The sequence below is a fragment of the Coenobita brevimanus genome, chromosome 66, assembly GCF_032717465.1.
Source record: "Coenobita brevimanus isolate Jiangsu-jjx chromosome 66, ASM3271746v2, whole genome shotgun sequence".
NCBI lineage: Eukaryota > Metazoa > Arthropoda > Malacostraca > Decapoda > Coenobitidae > Coenobita > Coenobita brevimanus.
The window spans coordinates 3,717,677-3,734,492 of NC_137019.1; the positions used below are offsets into that span (position 1 = coordinate 3,717,677).

At 41.0% G+C, this 16,816-nt stretch overlaps 1 protein-coding gene across 1 annotated transcript in view; it reads left to right on the forward strand.

The window, feature by feature from the left end:
- Positions 1–492: 492 nt before the first annotated feature.
- orion (chemokine-like protein orion) overlaps positions 493–16,816 on the forward strand; it is an 88,951-nt gene continuing 72,627 nt past the window's right edge. The window contains exon 1 of the mRNA XM_080276788.1: positions 493–628. The gene's annotated coding sequence lies outside the window, so the exon portion shown is untranslated. The remainder of the gene's footprint in view (positions 629–16,816) is intronic.

A 16,816-nucleotide genomic window follows, 5' to 3' on the forward strand; every position in this document is an offset into this window, starting at 1 on the left:
CAGGTAGTGTTCCCTTAGAATAATATGGCATTCGTAGGTTGGCACTACTGTCCTGCGTCCGGATATGTCTTCCCTGACTTCCGTCCTAACTATCATCATTTATTCTGATAAGAATGGTTTGTTTTTCAAAACTATTATCGATCATACGCCAGCAAACAAACTGTAAAGTAATGATTCGATCTGATCGCAAACTGAGGCTCTATTTTTCATGCATGCTTAAGCAATCATCTACGTGGATTCGAACTAATTGTTTACAATCTGCTTTACCCCTAGAGATGATCTATTTTGGCTTAATTTCCAATCTTCGGCCATCGTAAGAGAAATCAGAAAATTCAAAAGAAGATTCGTGACTTTCTGACGTCAATAAGGATAAAAGAAAGAGTATGTGCGTTCATATGTGTGTGTCGCAGAGGATGCTATGGCCGAGGCGAGTGCCAGACCGAGAGTGTGGACTGTCGAAACGTCAGTTCTCCCGCGGCGAAGAAGGTGGGTGGATGCATTCCTATTGCCCAAACACCTTTCCACACCTGTGAAGCTTGTGGTTACACAGTAGCGCCCCAGATTAACGATTCGCGCAGCAGTTCCCGTTAATAGCAGGTTACAGCTGGAATTGCACCATTACAATACTGTAAGTAGACAAAGAAATGTGTAAAAATTTATGTCGACAAAGCGAATATTTGCAATACCAGTTATTACTACTTTAATTATCATTGTCTGTCATGGTTTTCTGCCGTTATAATTCATGATGAAATTCCGTCTTGAATTTAGTAATAGATGATTTGTCAACAGCTGGATGACGTACAATATAATTATTAACCTTCAGTAGACAATGGGCAGGTACCGTACTAATGCGTCCGGGCCACTCATCGCGTAGCCTACAGCGTGAATGGCAATAGCGACGATGTTGTATCCTTTGTATTAATTTTCGATGGAATGTTTAAGTAGTGATTCATATTCCCTTTATTTTTTTTTTTTCAATTTGCAGGCTAATATCGATAAATGGTAACGGTACTCCCAGGACACCTTGCATTACCATCAAAACTCCTCTACGTTGGTCTACCTTGAGTCGTATTTATTAACTCCCATGGACTTGTAGTATTTGCTTGTTTTAAATGTTTGCTAGGACTTATCAACTGTAAACGCTTTCCATTGAAAGTAAAACAAATATATAGTTTAGAAATACGACAGAACGAAGGTATTCCTAGTATCAATTAACTGCCCTGATTTTTTTTTTTCTTATTGTACGGTAGAGTTAGATGATCCCTTCTCCAAGCCAGTTCCTTTATCTCCTTATCCATTGCTTCAAATGACCGCCTCAGAGTTTCCCACTAAGCTACTTTCACGTATCTTCCAGTCTTGTAAATTCAGCTCCCATGTTGAAGTTACTCTGTTGCACATCGGATATCGCTCAGACCGACATAATAATTACCTCACTGAAGGTAAGGGTTGGCACAGGAGGCTTCGTAGCACCTCATCCTTTGCGATTTATTTTGAATTTTACACTTAACATTCTCTCTCTCTCTCTCTCTCTCTCTCTCTCTCTCTCTCTCTCTCTCTCTCTCTCTCTCTCTCTCTCGTATTTTACGAATTCGGGTGAACTATTAACAGCATGCCGTGTGAAATAAGCTATATAGTGTAGGTCTGTTCAGGTCACTCCAGGCAGCTTCATTTAGTCTATTCAGGCCATATTAAGCCCATTCATCCATTCTATGCTCATTTACGTACAGTCAGGCCACGTCCCCCTAGGGAGAGGGGGGGGTGAAGAATACCTCCCCAGCATCCCTGCTTGTAAGAGGCGACCAAAGGGACCTTTTTGTCTCATCATTCTTTTCTTACTGTCCTCCTCTTCTGTCCTGCCGCTGCTCTTAATATTTCCATGTTTCATCCAGCCTTTTTCCCTCTTTTCCTGTCAGGTTAGATATTTGGTTTCATGTCATGAATAGTCGAAGGACCTCTCATTGACGTCGATCTTTCCTCTCTTCCTTCGGGGAGTCCCAGTACTTTTCTGTAGATCGTATTAAGTCATTTCTGCAAACAATACGTAACCTAATCTGTATTCCCCCTTTTAATGTGTGGGTATCCTCTGCTGTGTCCTCCCTTTACATCATAACATAGTGCCAGATGATCTTTGCTCTCTGGCACTTGGATGGCATTCACTCACTCCACGTCAGATTGATTTTTTTTTTTATTTACAAATTTTATTGTGTAAGGTTTACATAATAAAAATTACACAAATGGCGCACCCCCTAGTAACACATACGTCGGGTGGATTGCCTTGATGGGTTGAACCATTGTAATAAACATATAAATAGATTAATAATCACAGATATAAAGTTACACGAATATAGTATGAGTCAGATCGATTTGGGTCAGTGAAGTCAGTAGCACGTTTTCAGATTCACCCAGCAGTTGATAACTATTTCATTTCATTGAGGTCTAGTAAGGTCAGTTCCGTTCGGTATTGTTCAGCAATAATGTTCGGCATGTTGAGTTCGCCGGTAGTTTATTTTAATTTATACATTTATTTTGGCTATTTTATTTATGAGTGGGAGTTATAGGAAGAATGGAATGGAATATGTGGGATGGAATGATGTGGTGGGAGTGAAGAGGCGAATATACTTTAAAAAGTTTGGTATTGTAGATTTACTGTATATGGAAAAAAAAAAATGGGGGGTTGGGTAAAGAATGGTCGGGGTTGGGCAGAGAGGTTGGGAGCTTAAGGTGGTGAGTGGGTCAGGGATGGAGTTCACATGGTTGAAGGGGGGAGGTGGTGGATCATGGGGATTTCATGCCTATGGGCCCATTGTCATGGAACAGGGGGAGTAGGAGGGATGTTTCTCTCATCCTTCTTTCAGAACCTTTAATGAATTAGTAACTGATGACAAGATAAGTGAAAATTCATGTTTTATTAAGCTTACACCTACGTATGATACCCTAATGGAGGTAACAGACACCTGCCGAATACAAAAGGTTCAGGACATATGGGGCCTGCTTGGAATATTGATGTCGGTATTGTTGTTCAGTCACTGCCTGTGTGACCACCTCAGACACTCCCACACGTTAAGCATCACCTTCATCCAGTTTGTGAGCTTCACCTTAATGCTTGTAGAGCAGTTAAACGAAATGATATTGGCAGTAAGGAGGTGCAGATCATAAAAGGATTAGTGCACAAGCACCCTTTGCACCCAACCGCCTCCCCCCCCCCCCATGCGTACTGACCCAGTGATGACGGAGTTGTGTGTGTGTGTGTGTGTGTGTGTGTGTGTGTGTGTGTGTGATTAGTTCGGCATAACTTGTTGCACAAGTGTTGTTACCGTACCCGAGGCAATAGAAGTGGTCTACAATGGAGGTATTACGGTAGTTCCCAGGACCGAGGGTCCTGGTCATTCGCCATATTGTTGCCTATATACATATTAGCGAAGAACAGTTTATTAGGATATATATTGTGCTGTGAATATGTAGATGGAAACTTAATCTAAAGAATAGCAGCTAGATTATTACGAAATTATGAAGCTACATCACCATACCATCTTGATGTGGGCCCATTCGTCCGAGTTTCGTACAGATAACGATAGGTGATACACTTTGAACACTTTCTGATAAACGGAGTTATTCGGTCGTTGGTCGTGACACAGGGCAGTGGAAGTGACAATATCTGTGGAAGAGAAGAGACAGAAGTGGATAGAATGAATTTAAGACATGAAATTAGATGAAAGATAATTTTTCGAGAGCAAGAAGCATGTAAATCTATATATGTAAGAGACGCGTTGTTTGTTTATCCTTCAAATCACGCCGAAACCAAGAGCCAGAGACCCCTAGACCCATATATATATCCTGAATCAGGGTGACCCAAGGATGGTTAATTTTGGGGGAGGGGGGCAAAATTCAAATCTAGGTCATTTGAGGTCACTAGTAGAGTGTTCGCCTTTTTTACCCGAGCAACGCTGGATACCCCTGCAGCCCAGTTTTTGGCATGGAGACTCACGTGACCTCCAGTTCGGACATAGGCAATGCGAGGTTAACTTCCAAAGTCATTTGAGGCCATTTGAGGTCACCGGTAATACACCTCGAACGACTGGACCCAGCAGCCCAGTTTCTGGCATGGAGAGTCACATGACCTCCAGTTCGGACATAGGCTATGTGAGGTTGACCTCCGAGGTCATTTGAGGCCACCGGCTACTGCGCACAAATACTGTGCGTTAGTCTGCAAAAACTGAAGTAGAGAGTTCCTGGTCCCTGGACCTCTTATAACCCCTCTTCAGAAGCATAAGAGGTACATGGTCTTTCTGGAGTAGAAAGAAAGATTAAACAAGAACAAATAGGATTCGAGTGTTCGCCATTTTGGCCCGGGCAACGCCGAGTACCCCTGCTAGTTGATTTTGTAAGCTAACGAGAAAAGGAAGAATGTAAATGAAAACTTCGGATGAAAAATGAACTCAACATTTTCTGAAGATAAACATTTTGCGAGAGGTGCGGTAGTGTAGGAGTGAATGGGGTTATATTGTGAAAAGGTAAGGGATAAAAATGAAAGTGAAAGAGGTTTTGGATCGTATAGAAAGACTCGATGAATCAGTGGTTAATAGAACTAGGTGGTGCACAAGAAAGGAGAATGTGTCAGCAGCAGAAGTGAAGAATTCTGTGATAATGTTGAGGCAAGAAAACAGCAGGTGTTAATGAGATATATACAGAAATGGTATAATGTGGTGGTAGAGTGCAGTGAACTGTTTTGGGGAAATAAGTAAAACCGCATGTATCAAAGGATATGTGTGAGTGGAATGGAGGAAGTGATAGAACAGCCATGAGCAAATGTTCGCCGACAATCTTCGACAAGCACTGTGTCCTGCCTTTCATAATTCTCATTCCTCTCCAAGCGACATAAAGCAACCATTCTTAAACTTTTTCGTTTTGTGCTTCATAGTACCATAAAATGAACATAATTCATGCAACATCTTCCCTTGCCACAGTTATCCTGTAGTTAATATATCTGTAGAGTGCTGTGGGTAAGATATATCGAAAAATAGACTTGGTAAAACAGTTGTCAGAATATCCGGTGAGTGTGAACAGGGTGTTGTCCGGAGCTGTAGAGACTGTGTGAATCAAATATTTGTGCTAACAGATACCGTAGTGTGGAAAATATAGGCTATAAGAAGGACTGCAAGAAATTTATAACACTTGTGGACCTAGATATGTCATATGACAGTGAATAGAGAGGTGTTGTGCAAGATGTGTATGTGTGATGCAGAAGGCAAATTGCTGAATGCTATAGATGGCGGAGAAGAATGTGTACGACTAGACTTATGTTTGAGTGATTGGTTCATTATCAGTACTGGGATGAGATAGGAATGTGTGATAACACCATGGTTACAAAGCAAAATCTGCTGAGACTAGAGTGAAACTGATGATAGAAAGTGAGGGATAGAATACTGTAAAACTGAGTTGATGCGGACGATGATGTGTTGTTTGCTAAAAGTGAAAACTGATGCAGACACTTGTGAACTTCTGCTACCGGCGTGGTCTGAAAATAAACGTAGGTAAAAGTGATGTCTGTCTAGCTGTTGAGAGAAACGACTGCACAGTGTAATGTGTTGTTGGATGGGGAGAGACTGACGTTGTAGAAGTGACAGTACCTCATTGGAGTATAATAGAAAGCAGTGCTAGATGTGCATTAGAAGAAAAAAATTGGAGTGGCTCTAGAAGTAAAGTAGCAGGTGCTATGAAGGTCTTGATACAGAATAAAGGCTCGAGGACAGAGGCTACAAAAGGATTGCATGATAAAGGCGTTACTGAGACCATTCTCCCAGTCCAACAAATCTGACTCATTTTTAATAGGAAGACAACCTTAAAGTACGAACATTATTTTAGTTTTTGTTATGCAAGGAAGAAGGAACCAAAGGTCAGGAGTCTGCGGAGTAAAGCATATAGTATTACTGTAGGCAACTGTTTTTATTTGTTTCATGGTATCGTCCATTAACAGATGGATATTTCAGTTGCACTGATAATAAAGCTGAGACTTACTTTTGTGGACATACACATTACAGGATTTCTTATTGTTATGAATAAAATGACTTCACATGACTGTATTTTAGCTAGTTAGGAGCGTCCATCATCTACTTGCTGGATGTAAAGCTGCCTCCAAGTGACCCAGATCTGAATGATAGGCCAAATTGTTTCTTGTAACCCAGGAAACCATTTACTTCTTTGGGTGGTAACCATATAACCCATTGGACTATGGCACTCCAACTGGTTGGCAGCTGTAAGGGTTTACAACCGAGGACTGGTTGGGGATTATTGCTCACATAATACCATTTAGGGGTTAGTGAGGTTGGTCACCCTTGAATTAAATGTCGAGAGTGAAAGCCTAGCTTTGGGTGCGTACGCTCCTGATGGGACAAAAAGGAAATGGATGATAGCTAGATAGATTGATAAAAAGATATTATTTTAAGCTATTTGCTGTTTCCTCTTTAAAACACTCTCATGAACATTTCTTCAGGAGCTAGCCACCGCGTGCATTAATCCAGAAAAACCCGGACGATTTTATTGCATTTTGCTGAAAGTGAGTCGTAAGGAGCCTGGGAATGTTTATACTTTCACCATTAACCCTCTCATGGTCAGAATAACTAGTATTCTTTACCAGTCAAGAGTGTGTCATATGAACCTGAAAGTCAACTGTCTTCATCTGAAAATAAATGATGTTTCAAACAAAGTAGATTGTTCTGGTCTAAACCTCAAACATACAGACAGCTGTATAATTATATCATAGGAAGGCTCCAGATATTTGTCCCCCCCCCCCCGACACATAAAAATTCTTGACAGAGACCCTGCTGCATGGTGAGAGCTGTAGAGATCCGTGTAGCCCATTATTTGGAGTACCCGGTACCGGTACTAAATAACCAAAGGGTAATTGAGTGCATAGGGTAAGGTCACAGAGTGAGTGAAAGGGAATGGGGCAGTGAGAAAGGTATATAGCTACAGTGTGTGTATATATATATATATATATATATATATAAGCTACAGTATATATATATATATATATATATATATAAGCTACAGTATATATATGTATATATATATGCACACACAGACGAATATGTATGTGTGTGTGTGTGTGTGTGTGTGTGTGTGTGTGTGTGTGTGTGTGTGTGTGAATTTGAGGGTAGGAGACGTGGAAAGCCAAGAAGTGAATAAGATAATAATGCTAAGTGAATATGTAAATAGGGGAGGTGTGGAAGCAAATTTTAAAAAATCTGACGGCCGATTGAGATGGTTGGAGGAAGTAGGATATGCATGGAGATTTAGAAGACAAGGGCTACACACTCGTGTTAACTTGACATTAGACAGTAAAACTCTTTATCCCACAGGCATTATAAAGCATAATTTTGTGTGAATCGTTTAGAGTGTGCGGTAAGCCGAGAATTTCTGTGAATGGCTACCATAACCTACTTTCATCGTTGTTGTTGATGTTGTTGTTGTTGTTTAAGGGTATCATGAATTAAATCCGGTGGACTGCTTGCTGATGCTGTCTGTCGAGAAGGAAGGAGTTTAGGGACGTTTTATAACCGGGCAACTCCTGCTCGGTTATGGTGGTGTCACTGCTTGAAGGCGTCCTCCTTCAGCACCAATACCTATACCTTATTCTTTTTTTTTTTTTCTCAAAAGACAAGACTCGACCTACCCATGCGTAAATATCAACTGGTCTTTAAAAGACGTACCAGAAGTAGCTACCGTGCGAAACAGTTATGAATGTTTGCTACTGACCTTTGATTTATGGATTTTGGTAATGGAAGCTGATGTTCACGAAACTGTAGCTAAGCTAGTCTATGAAGCAGAGCTAAACAAATACAAAAAAATATGTACGGTAGCTGAAGCATGTGTGAACATACAGTACAGTAGGTCAGTTGTATAATAAATTTATAAATGTAACTTAACACACATCATTGGATCACTGAATCCCAAGAATACCTCAAGTAAAAAATATACAGAACCAATTGTGTGAGTGCTGTTGCACCAAGCAATGACCGGAAATGCCCGTCAAGAGAGTATTGGCATCGGCACCGAAAATTCTTCACTTTTGTTATGAAAAAAGAAAGATTAGTGGCCGTACTTCCACAAACATTGTTCCCTCCAAAGAAAACACAGTAAACTATACTTTTGCCTAGTGCTGCGATACTTGACTTTAGTCTGGAACCACCGGAGGTCGGGTGGTAACTTGTGGGTTTACCGTTTCTCTTGGCTTGAGTTCAGTCCTATCCGGGGGTCAGCGTTTAAGACCTTCAATCAGATGACGTCTTCCTATATTTTGTCATACTAACTCCAGGCAATTTTATCCACGTTAGGAAATATCTCTCTTATCTAGGGATTAATGAAGGCCGTAGCTTTCGAAAACTTTATCATAAGCTGAACAGAACCGTCAGGAGAAGAATACGTCATCCTAGTGAAGGGGTTACGAGGATGAATTATTGTGTCCTTTCATGTATTCTTACATGTTCATACCATGTCGAAATTCCCTGGACAACAAAAACATGACTCCCGTGTCCAACAAACAGAGCCACTAACACACAGTTTCCATATGCACTTGTTCTCCAAAAGCCTTCCACACTTATACGGTACCCATGTGTGAAGCATTGGATGGGGGCAAGTTACTTCTTCAGTGACACAGTGTGGTGTTTCATTGCCCTGTCGAACACTTGCCCTTCAGGACCCGAAAACAGGACTTGAACATGTATAGTGGATTGCCCGCCAGTGTCAGTGGTGTATAACTTTCGTTGGTACATTGCATACGTATGTACAGTACATCCTCAAGGAAATTAATATACAGTTATCAAAGAATTATCTCAGACTATTATATCGGGACCAGCGACTAAGTGTTTGTGTGTGTGTGTGTGTGTGTGTGTGTGTGTGTGTGTGTGTGTGTGTGTGTGTGTTTGTTTTGTGTTGTGCTTTGTTGTTTTGTGTTTTGTATTGTGTGTGTGTGTTTTGTGCTCTGCTGTGTTGTGTTGTGTGTGTGTGTGTGTGTGTGTGTGTGTGTGTAATTCACCGGGTCGGTCAGGATCACTTGATGGTCGTGATCGTCAGCTTTTACCCTCCCGGAAGGGAGCTGAGAGCTCATATAGTCCGGTCTAAGGGCAAGGCTGTGACCTTCACACACGCACACACTCGTCCCCTTGCTCAAGGGGGACAGTAACCACCCACTTCGTCAGTGAAACTTTTCGCAACCTGAGCGAGGCGCGAACTCCCGTCCACCAGTTGGCAAGCGAGAACGTTACCACGGCACCAGCGAGCGGTGTGTGTGTGTGTGTGTGTGTGTGTGTGTGTGTGTGTGTGTGTGTGTGTGTTGTGTTGTTTGCGTGTGTCTGTATGTGTGTGTTGTGTGTGAGTTGGGTGTTTGTGTGTGTGTGTTGTGTTGAGTGCGTGTGTCTATATGTGTGTGTTGTGTGTGAGTTGGGTGTTTGTGTGTGTGTGTTGTGTTGAGTGCGTGTGTCTATATGTGTGTGTTTTGTGTGTGTGTGTGTGTGTGTGTTTTGTGTATGTTTTGTGTGTGTGTGTATTGTGTTGTGTGCGTGTGTCTATGTGTGTGTGTGTGTGTGTGTGTGTGTGTGTGTGTGTGAGAGAGAGAGAGAGAGAGAGAGAGAGAGAGAGAGAGAGCGAAATAGCTACCTGAGAAAGTTAAAGAGGAAGGCACATAGGACCTGACCGTCTGTACTTTTTTTCATTCACTTTATGTGTGCTATTTCCTCGCCGGTATTGTTAGAAAGAGATGACAAACCTTTCATGTCCTACGTATATAGGCTACTTCTTCCAGCTACTCAATCCCCAACTAGTTACCTGGCGTCACTCACTGATTGTATGGTAAGAATTAATAAATGATTTGATTTTGCCATCTTTCAAGGCGACAGCGAGAAACAAGGGTGTTGACAATTGCCCACAAGACTACGGTATGTTTATTGTGGTGTAATGCATCAAAAGTAGTATCTCTGGTGTAACTTAGCCTTCAGTGACCATATACATGGTGGTAGATGAGGACGCCATCATCCACTCACTTCATGCAGTGCTGCCTATTTCTTCCCACATGTCTGTTATTCTTTTCTGTGTAACCTCGTCTCCTCCTGGTTCTTCCATCCTTCCTGTCACTGCTTATTACTCTTCTTTCCACTTCAGGTGGCTCTACACTGAGTGACAAGACAAATGGTTTCCCTTAACTCAGGAAACCATTATAACGCTGGATGGTACAGTAACTATTTTGCCAGATAATGGGGTGCCGTGGAAAATACTAGGGGGTCCTTGTTAACTAGGTAAAGATACACAAATGTGGCGTCCATTCAGGAATCCCCAATCTCACCACAGTGAAGCACTGTCAGCCACATGGGAACATTAGTTTCCTGCAGAGTGGTTGCTGGCCTGCGGTGGATGGGTCTGATCGATCAGACAGACGGGTAGCCCAACAACAACAACATATTGTAGGTTAAATGTAACCACTTATACAGTCAGATTCGGATATTACTTGTTTATAATGCTGAGTACACAATTGTTTACTTCTTAGTTTATAAGATGCAATTGTGAAACACTACATTAGAGAGTACGGTAATCATTATTAGTGGCGAACACACTGTAGCTACTAGCTACGCACTGTACATAAAAAGGGTGCCCTTGGGAGGAGTTCATCTGGCGGTCTAATATGTCCCGCCCTCGCCCACTGATATTCTCGGCCAAACCTCTTGTCCTTCGCCCTCACTCATTGTTGCTTCACTCTCTTTCCTCTTTAATGATCTTCAATCCTAGACTTTTAACTGACTACGGTATATTGAAACCATCTTGTGTACTCTCTCTCTCTCTCTCTCAACAAAACGCAAATAATAACAATCCCCATAGCCTGTGACTTTTCCCTAGAGATTGTGCAAAGGTGGGCGGTATTTTTGTCGAGATATTTTGGTTTAACCACGATAATAACTGTTTGGTTAGAGTGTGGAGGCATCAGTATGGCCGGGATGACGTGTGTGTGTGTGGGGTGGGGGGGGCTGTACCTGTTGACTCAGGGGATCCGTAAACATAGAGGGGTCAATAACAATTAATGTATTGACACGAAACGATCACTCTTGAAGAATAAATATGGTTTCTCTCTCTCTCTCTCTCTCTCTCTCTCTCTCTCTCTCTCTCTCTCTCTCGTTATGTCTGCGAGTCAGCTTAGCGTCTCTCATTCAGCCTCCTCACTATATCCTTGACAATACCTGAATACCTGCAGGCTTACTGATATATTTTCTCTTCTTGGTTACTTTTTTGTACCAGTTGCTTGTGTACCTGCTTTTTGTTCTTGGAGAAAATTTTTATCTAAGCTCTCTCGTGGAGAGACGTCGGGCATATGAGAGCAGCGCGTGCTTACTTTGTTCTTGTTCTGCCTGGAGAAAGTTATGCAGTGGTCAGCTATGAAAGTGTCCTGCTCATTTTAGTTTCCTACATTATCGTCGAACCTATCATTAGAAGTAGTAGCATCTTCCGGCTGTCAGTTTTTGGTACTCCTCCTCCTCCTCCTCCTCCTCCTCCTCCTCCTCCTCCTCCTCCTCCTCCTCCTCCTCCTCCTCCTCCTTCTTCTTTTTCTTCTTTATAACCAATATTGTTAATAGACTTTTATTGGACTTTTATGGTCTGAATGAATGTAGAAGGGACTGATAAAAAAAAAAAAAACATAGCATTGGCCTGTTTCGGTCGGAATAAACGTGAAGGACTTTTATTGATCACTGGACTACTTTATTGCGAATTTGGTGACTCAGATGAATATTAGGGTACTTCATTTGTTGTTTTAGTAGTTATGCTGGCGTGACGCAGGTACACTATCAGCGAAAGTATGTTTCCTTTATCAAACTTCTCATATCCCCTCTTACTCCCCGTTCATACCCCACCTTGTCCTCATTCTCTGTTCACCTTTAAACATTCTCTCTCTCTCTCTCTCTCTCTCTCTCTCTCTCTCTCTCTCTCTCTCTCTCTCTCTCTCTACCAATTACCGCGTCGTAGCCTTGTGAAGGATTTCCTGGAAGATTGCACGCTCCATCTCAGGTCTGTAAACGAGAGAGAGAGAGAGAGAGAGAGAGAGAGAGAGAGAGAGAGAGAGAGAATGGCACCAGCGCAACTCGGAACAAAGGAACGGTGGGAGAGGAACAAAGAAATAATTATAAATTCATATAGCCAGTCTTGGAATGTATCATGTACATCTGCACTTGTTGTTTTATTTCGATATGTTTGTGCTTTATTTGTCGCCGCATCGTCAGCTTGCGCAAGTTTAAGAAGAATGTGCAGTCATCCAGTTTGTTTTGCTGTGAGAGTGAGAGAATATTTTTTGTGATCGCAACATTCTTGCAACATGACTCATTTCCTGTGTGGTCGCTAGAATCCATCGAACGTATAATACATAATGGCAACTTGGACTTCTGTTTCGATTCGTCCTACCCAGTGCTGTTCTCTATGGTATGTTTTTTTATGCTCAGTTTTGTTAATAACATTGATAGACGAAGAGGCATAGGGAAACAGACCCGCAGATCTTGAAATACTCGTATATATGCTCCGGTATGTATGCGGTTCCAGTGAATCATTTGTTGATCCTCTGTTATTTGGTTATATCGAAAACTGTAACGTCTTTTTTTTCTCTCTTTCCCACTCCACACACACACACACACACACACACAGTTTGTATGGTATGATACGCACCGTGCCCTTAACGTTACCCCTTGCTCATCCGGTGTACAACACAGGAGGAAAACTGACAATGAGGTTGCACAAGGGAGCCTCAGTCCTGCAGGAGAAAGTTTGCTTTGTTTATTGACGTACTCGTTTCATGTGACACAGTGCAGCCACTATGTTGTCGAACTGTTGTGGTAAGGTGTTAACTCATGTCCGGCGTAGTGCGAAGGTTGTAATACAGTAGCTAGCAGTCATATAGCGATTTCAGTTGTATTCATTTATTTATAATTTGTCTGTTATTAGTATTAGTATTAGTATTGTTGTTATTATTATTATTATTGTTGTTGTTGAGATGAGGCGGAAATAAACTTGATGATGTTAAGCACCTTGAACATACTTTTTTTTTTTTTTTTTTTTTTAACGTATACATGTAGGCTGGTTTACGTTTGCATCATGTTCCTGCTGTGCTTACCTGTAACATCCAGGGACGGGCGCTGAGTACGCACCGTTCAGACGTGGCCTTCGTGAGTGGTAAATATTGCTTTAAAGTAGAGTGTTCTTTGCCGCACCACCACATCCTCTTGGTGAGGCAACTCAGGCAGGCGAGCAAAACTCTAATAGGCTAAATGCGCTGCGACAGGCCGAGATTGTCAGCTGAGTGTGCCACTTTTGACACCAACATGCTGACGGATGACATAGATATATGACCTGCCTCTTACTTTGCTCATTTTACTTTGACTTGGCGTAATCCAGACATCTCTCTCTCTCTCTTGAATATTAAAGTATAACACGATTTTAACACAAGACTATAGCACTAGACACGGAAAAGTGCTATAAAAATGATGTAGAGCTGTAGCATAATCTGTTTCTATCACTGAGCAACGCGAAATAAGCTGCAAAAGGACAAAAATGTAGGTCGTGTGAAACGGAAAGAACTAAATGATGGTTGTAGGCATCATCATCATCATCATCATCATCATCATCATCATCATCATCATCATCACCACCACCACCATCACCATCATCTCATACTGTACTGTATACCACATCCTTCTTCCCTATTATCTTCCTCCCGACTTGTCGAAGCCATCACTCGAATCCTGTGTGTGTGTGTGTTCTTACCTAATTATTCTTACCTAATTGTATCTTTACAGGAATGAGTCAAGCTCGTACTGTCCCGTGTCTTAAACCATATTTATCGTATATATCCTTAAATTTGTGAATTGTTTTGGCACACACTATTTCATTCGGTAGTGCATTCCATTGATCAGTTGCTCTGTTTGGGAAACTGAATTTCCTTACGTCTTTATCACCTCTCTTCTTATGCAGTTTTTTGCAATGTCCTCTTGCTGATGCTTCTCCATATGTTAAGTAATCATTTATGTCTATTTTCTCCTTTCCTGATATGTGTGTGTGTGTGTGTGTGTGTGTGTGTGTGTGTGTGTGTGTGTGTGTGTGTGTGTGAGAGAGAGAGAGAGAGAGAGAGAGAGAGAGAGAGAGAATAAGAAGCAGCTCTACGGGAAGAACCATATGAGACCACAATCTACTTTCCCGATAATGGCATACATATTAATCTGAGTAATTATTTTTCTCTTAATAACGGTGCTGTAAAGATAACCAATTCTGTGAAGCGGCTGACCGTATGTGAAAGTATAGGCTGCCATATGTGATTCAGGTGCCGAGGGATAGAATGTGATAGAGACCAGCGATCGTTTTTTACACGTAGTTCCTGGTAACCGCAATGACTGAGCGCGCTGACACCCTGCCTTGGGGTCAGGGTAAGGCCTTCACGTGGGAGGGATACCAGCATCGCCCTTCCTGCCCTTTCTTCTTCCTTCTGTGCTTCTTTCTGCGGTTATCACCAACATATTTCTTGCCTCCTTTGCATTCCCCCGTTTTTCCATTCTATTATTATTATTATTATTTTTAATTCTTTCCTTCCACACTTTTCTTTCATTCCTCCAGCTCATCAGCATTTTATTTCCTTCCTGTTGTGTTCATTTTTCTTTATCTAACAGTTCCAACATAAGTGTTGTTATCCTTCTCTGCTTACTTTCTTTATCTTACAACGGGACATAATTTAGTTTGTTCTCTGCCTTCGTTCCATATCACCAAAATCGATTTTCTTGCCTTTACCCATTTCCTTTTGTCACCATTATCGTATTTTGTTATTACTTGTAACAGCACTGTCTTTCACTTATAGCTATATTTGATCGTAATCATTAAGTGAAAAATACAGGTATGTACTAAATGAAACACACACACACACACACACACACACACACACACACACACACACACACACACACACACACACACACACACGTGTATGTGTGTGTGTGTTTTATTGTTACCGGTACACCTAAAAATTTTATTGTGGCTAACCCCAGAGGATTTTGTTCAGTCGAAAGAAATCCTATCAGAGAGAGAGTTAAACGCATCAGGCCACAGACGTGTCATTTTATTCGTGGTATCACCAGACAGTTCTATTTAGCTTAAGGGCGACTATTCGAACTGCATGGGATCATGTACCTCCGCCGCTACTGTTAAATAAAATCGTTGTATTGAAAGAGTTAGAAATTCATCACATGTCGCAAAATGTACAGTAGAACACAGCGAGTTATGTTTTTGCTGACCGTCGCGTGATGGCTGTGGGAACTCTCAGTGGGTGGACGTCACATGATGGCGATTGCTTGCTGGGAAGTCCGTCAGCCGGGCACCTTCATTCATTTACTTGAGAGAGAGAGAGAGAGAGAGAGAGAGAGAGAGAGAGAGAGAGAGAGAGAGATGTTGTGATGTAGGTTGTGATTGTGGTGGTGGTTTAAGCGATTGTGTGTGTGTGTGTGTGTGTGTGTGTGTGTGTGTGTGTATAAGAGAGAGAGAGAGAGAGAGAGAGAGAGAGAGAGAGAGAGACCGAGCTAATGTTACTCAAACAGACTTTTTTATACATCAACATAAAACGAACCCAAGTATGACATCATAACGCCATATACACGTCGGTTTCAGAGGCTCCTTAACACTTAGTTCTTGCCACTTTATTTAACGCTTACATTTTACCACTTTAACACTTACACCGTATCACATTTTTAGCACATACCTTACCACTTTGTTTAACACATACCTTACCACTTTATGTAACATTTATACCTTGCGACTTTATTTAGCACATGCCATTTTATTTAACACATACCTTGCCACTATATTTAACCCTTATACCTTACCACTTTATTTAACACTTATACCTACCACTTTATTTAACATATACCTTACAGCTTTATTTAACACTTGTTCCTAACCACATTATTAAACACTTACACCTTACCACTTTATTTAACACATATCTTACTACTTTGTTTAACACTTATACCTTGCACTTTGTTTAACTTGTACATTACTTTATTTGACACATAGATTGTGACTTTAACACATACCTTACCACTTTATTTAACACTCTTAACACTTTATTTAACATATCTTACCACTTTATTTAACACTTAAACCTTGCCACTTTGACTTACACCTTACCACTTTAACAGTTAGCTATGCCTTACCATTTTAACTCATACCTTACTGCTTTATTTAATGGTTATACCTTAGCACTTTATTTAACACTTATAGGCCTACTACCACGTTATTAAACACAATACCACTTTATTTAACACTTATACCTGACCAGATTATTTTAGTTATACTTTACCACTATTTAACACATCATACTCCTTTATTTAACACATACCATACAACTTTATTTAACACATATACCTTACCACTTTCATTAACACCTATATCTTTCCACTATTTAACACCTGTACCTTACTGCTTTATTGAACATCTATATATATCATACCACTTTATTAAATACACCTTACCACTTTATTTAAGACCTAGCTATATCTTCCCATTTTATTTAACACTTGTACCTCACCACTTTATTTCAGCGTATGATACTGTTGCCCTTTAATATGATAAGCCATTCTTTAAAATCCACGAGTTGGATTTTCAAAAGTATTTACGATCGTAACTTATAGCTTTGTAATTGCAGGAAGAACTAAGAGCAAAGGAGGATTCTGCACGCCCCTTTCCATGTCGTTCATACTAAAAGACGATTATATTCCACTGGTAACCAAGATTTCTTTTTTGTAGTAAGTGC